Here is a 5,421-nt window from a genome sequence, read left to right as displayed (position 1 = left end):
CACTGTTGGTGGGAATGAAAGCTGCTGCAGCCACTCTGGAAAACAGTATGGAGGTTCCTCAAGAAGTTAAAAATAGAGTTACCTTACAACCCAGCAATTGCACTACTAGGTATTTACCCCAAAGATACAAATTTAATGATCCAAAGGGGCACCTGCACCCCAGTGTCTATAGCAGCAATGTCCAAAATAGCCAAACTATGGAAAGAGCCAAGATTTCCATCAACTGATGAACGGGTAAAGAAGATGTGGCATATATATACAATGGAATACTAAGCAATCAGAAAGGATGAATACTTACCATTTACATTGACATGGATGGAATTGGAGGGTATTATGCTGAGCAAAATAAGTCAATCAGAGAAAGACAGTTATATGGTTTCACTCATATGTGAAACATAAGAAACAGGGCAAAGGATCATAGGGGAAGGGAGGGAAAAATGAAATGGAAGTCATCAGAGAGGTAGAAAAACCATGAGAGACTCGTAACTCTAGGGAACAAACAGCGTTGCTGGAGGGGAGGTGGGTGGGGGGAGGGGGTAACTGGGTGATGGGCATTAAGGAGGGCACGTGATGTGATGAGCACTGGGTGTTGTACACAACTGATGAATTGTTGAACTCTACATTTGAAACTAATGATGTAGTATATGTTGGCTAATTGAATTTAAATTTTAAAAACAACCAATAAATAAATAAATAAAAGGGAGTAATAATTGCACCCACTCAATGGAGGGCATGAAGAGAGTAAGTGAATGAAATACATGCAGGCCTCACAGCAGTGTTACTATTGTGCATCTGGAGGCTGGCGCAAGGAAATTTATTACACTAATCTCAATGTTTTGACTATATGCTTGAAAATTTTAACAGTGTTAAAGTATAGCTTTCAACATGATAAAACCATGTTCGTCATACACATATAAAATAAACACTTGCCAAAGATTTAACTCATTAATTGAGGAGAGAATCGGATGTTGAAAATGTTTCAAATGAAATTGACTTACAGGGAGGCCTTTCAAGACAGCTATAGAGGAATATTATGAACTCACCTCCTCCCATGGACATAAGAAATATACAACTACATATGGAAAAACTCCCTCTTAAAAACTCTAAAAATTATCTGAACAAGCTCCTCCAAAACAAAGGATAAAAGAACCACATCGAAATGGGTAGGAGAGGCAGAGATGCAATGTCACCAAAAACCCCATGCCTAGCACAGCAACCCAGAGTCGGGAGGGATCTCACAAATACAGATAGAACTTCTCCCAGGGGGGCGCCTGGGTGGCTCAGTTGGTTAAGCGACTGCCTTCGGCTCAGGTCATGATCCTGGAGTTCCAGGATCGAGTCCCGCATCAGGCTCCCTGCTCAGCGGGGAGTCTGCTTCTCCCTCTGACCCTCCCCCTTCTCATGCTCTCATTCTCTCTCTCAAATAAATAAATAAATAAAATCTTTAAAAAAAAGAAAAAAAAAAAAAGAACTTCTCCCAGGGGTGCCTGGGTGGCACAGTTGGTTAAATTCCTGACTCTTGGCTTTGGCTCAGGTCATGGGATTGAGCCATGACATCCCCCACCCACCAACCCTGTGGGGCTCTGTGTTCAGTGCAGAGTCTGTGTAGGATTTTCTGTCCCTCTCCCTTTGCCCCTCCCCCTCTAAAACAAATAAATCTTGAAAGAAAGAGAGAGAGAGAGAGAGAAAGAAAGAAAGAAAGAAAGAAAGAAAGAAAGAAAGAAAGAAAGAAAGAAAGAAAGAAAGAAAGAAAGAAGAAAGAAAGAAAGAAAGAAAAAGAAAGAAAGAAAGAAAGAAAGAAAGAAAGAAAGAAAGAAAGAAAGAAAGAAAGAAAGAAGAGAAAGAACTATTCCCAGAGGAGCAAGAGGTTTGTGCCTCGAATCAGGCACTGAAGAGAAGAGCCCCCAAAACATCCAGTTCTGAAAACCAAGGGGGTGTATGTCTAAGAAAGCCATAGTGTTGTAGAGAATGAAGAGCCCACTCCTAAAGGGCTCATGCACAGACACACTTAGACTGGAACCCAGCACAAAAGCAGCAGTTTGAAAAGTGCCTGGACCATAAGTGAAGGAGATTCACTTGCTGTTCTTAAAGTGTCTGCTGGAAGAACAGGAGCCTGCTGGAGCTCTTTCTGGGGAAGAAGATGTTGGTGTTTTCCATCTGCCCTACTAGTACAAGCATGAGCAGGCACCATTTTCCTCTAACCTCTGCCCCTGACCACTGAACCTTGCAACCCCTACTTAAAGCACCCAGTAGAGCATGCCACCCCTGTATGCCACTGCACCATGGTCCTCCCAAAGCCAGCTGGTGTGTGCCGCCTACACAGAGGATGTTCCTTGAGAGCCTGAGTTTAGTAGTCAAGAAAGATTGTGTTTTGAGGCCCTATGGTTCTGAAATATTCAGAGAAAGAGTTCTTGGTAATCTGCCACCCCCAAGACACTGCACAGACAGCGGACTAAAACACACCCCACACCCGCCAGTCATCCTATGGAAAAATGCCTATTTACTTAGTCTGAGAGAAGCAGGCTTGAGACTCACCACAAATATAGAGGCTACAGAAGGGATCTCAAGGAAAGTAGGCTGGGAGATGCCATCTTTGAGTGTTCATTTGGTCTTCTACGGCTCACTGGTACCTCCCAGAAAGGAGACTGTACACTCATATGGAGTCCCAAATTTTGCAACTATCACCACATTGAGGGGTAGCAGAGGCAAAGATGCAGTCAGTCTCTGAGGTAAACTCCAGAGTGCCTGGTCTGAAGGCCAGGAGGATCTACAGTTGTGGTCTCACAGGACTGTATGTTTTGCTTACCTTGTTTATCTTGAGCCAGCCTTAAACTAGGTGCTGACTGATCCTTCCCTCTGAAACACTCACAGGTGTTGGCACATCCTGAACAACTGAGACTTAACAAACAACAAAAATCAAGCTATTTAGACATTCACAAAGATTCAAGAGACAACCAAGAGCTAATGCAAGGTTAAATGATAAGTTTCATCTCCTACATGAAGCCACTTTTTCAGGAATGGGAGAGATAGCTGTTTCATCTAATACACAGAAACAAACACAGGGAGTTGAGACAAATGAAAAGACAGAGGAATATGCTCCAAATGAAAGAAGAAGATAAAACCCCAGAAATATATGTCATTTATAATAGTAATAAAATATGTAAGGTACATAGGAATAAATCTAACAAAAGATATTCAAGACCTAGCTGAAGAAAATCATAGAGCTATTAAAAGAAAATAAAGAATATTAAACTATTAAGGAGGGCACGTACTGCATGGAGCACTGGGTGTTATACGAAAACAATGAATCATGGATCACTACATCAAAAACTAATGATGTATGGTGACTAACATAATAAAATTAAAAAAAAGAATATTAAACTAAATGGGTAATGTTCATGGATTAGAAGAATCAATATTATAAAGATGTTGGTTTCCTCCAAATTGAACTATAGATTCAATAAATTCCAATCAAAATCCCAATAAGGTTTTATTTTTTTATTAGTTTCAGAGGTAGAATTTAGTGACTGATCAGTTGCATATAACACTCAGTGCTCATTACATCGAGTGTCCTCCTTAAAGCCCATCACCCAGTTATCCCTTTCCCCCACCCATCTCCCCTCCAGCAATCTTCAGTTTGTTTCCTGGAGTTCAGCCCCTCTTATGGTTTGCCTCCCTCTCAATTTTCATCTTATTTTATATCTCCTTCCCTTCCTCAATAAGGTTTTAAAGGAACGAGTTGCTTTCAAAATTTTTACAGAAGAGAAAGGCCAAACAATTCATGAAGAATTTGGAAATGGCATTTGTTCTACCAGTTATCAGTTGTCAGCTAAAGGACAATCAAAATGACCAGTGGAAGAGAATAGAGTTCAGAAAAAGACAAACCACGCATGAACACTTAATAGTTAATAGAAGTGAAGCTGCAGTTCACTAAGGATGCCATAGACTATCCAATACACAATATATAGGATAAATTATCTTGGGGTCACTGTTTGCCTTGATGGGGAAAAACAGACATCTACTTCACCCCAATGGTTTAATGATTTAACTTTAAAATCAAAATGTTAAAATTTTTAGTAAAAAAAAATCATAGAAGGTGTGCCTGGGTGACTCAATCGGTTAAGCATCCAACTCTTGGTTTCAGATCAAGTCATGATCTTAGGGTCTTGGGATCAAGCCCCACATTGGGCTCTGTGCTCAGTGGGGAGTCTGCTTGAGATTCTCTCTCCCATTCCTTCTGCTCTTCCCCTGCCCCTGCTTGCATGCATGCATGTCCTCTTTCTCTCTTTCTCTCAAATAAATAAGTAAATCTTTTTAAAAAATCATAGAAGACTATTTCAAGAAAGCCTTTCCTAAGCCAGACCAACAAAGCACAAAGTATAAAGGGAAAGACTGATAAATATTACTGCATTAATACTAAGAACTTCTATTATCAAAAAATACCATATGGTTTTACTTATATGTGGAACATAAGGAATAACATGGAGGACATTAGGAAAAAGAAGGGAAAAACGAAGGGGGTGGATCAGAGGGGGAGACGAACCATTAGAGACTGTGGACTCTGGGAATCAAACTGAGGGTTTCAGAGGGGAGAGGGTGGGGGGATGGGTTAGCCCAGTGATGGGTATTAAAGAGGGCACGTTCTGCGTGGAGCACTGGGTATTGTACGCAAACAATGAATCATGGAACACTACATCAAAAACTAATGAAGTACTATATGGTAACTAACATAACATAATAAAATAAAAGAATACCATATGATTTCACTTATAGGTAGAATCTAGAAAAAAAATCAAATGAACAAACAAACAAACAAAAAGCAGAAACCGACCATGAATACTGAGAACAAACAGGTGGTTTCCAGAGGGGAAAGGCATGGAGGAATGGACAGAATAAGTGAAGGGGAGTGGGAGGTACAGAATTGCACTTATGGAATGAATAAGTCATAGGAATGAAAGGTTTTGATACCAAAACCAGATAAAGACACCATTAAAAAAAAGAACTACAGGCCAGTATCCCACTGATTTAACAATCCACAATAAAATACTAGCAAACCAAATTCAATAATACATTTTAAAAAATCCATCACAATCAAGTGGGATTTATTCCTGGGTTGCAAGGGTGGTTCAATATTTGCAAATCAACATGATCAACATGATATATCAATAAGAGAAAGAATAAGGACCATATGATCCTCTCAATAGATGCAGAGAAAGCATCCATTCATGATTAAAAAAAAAAAACTCAAAAAGTAGGTTTAGTGGGAACATACCTCAACATAATAAAGGCCTTATATGAAAAACCCACAGTTAATATCATCCTCAATGGGGAAAAACTGAAAGCTTTTCCTCTATGGTCAGGAACAAGACAGGGATGTCCACTCTCACTGTTATATAACATAGTACTGGAAGTCCCAATCAC

This window comes from Zalophus californianus, chromosome 3 (assembly GCF_009762305.2).
Source record: "Zalophus californianus isolate mZalCal1 chromosome 3, mZalCal1.pri.v2, whole genome shotgun sequence".
NCBI lineage: Eukaryota > Metazoa > Chordata > Mammalia > Carnivora > Otariidae > Zalophus > Zalophus californianus.
Note: the sequence above shows the minus strand (reverse complement) of the source record.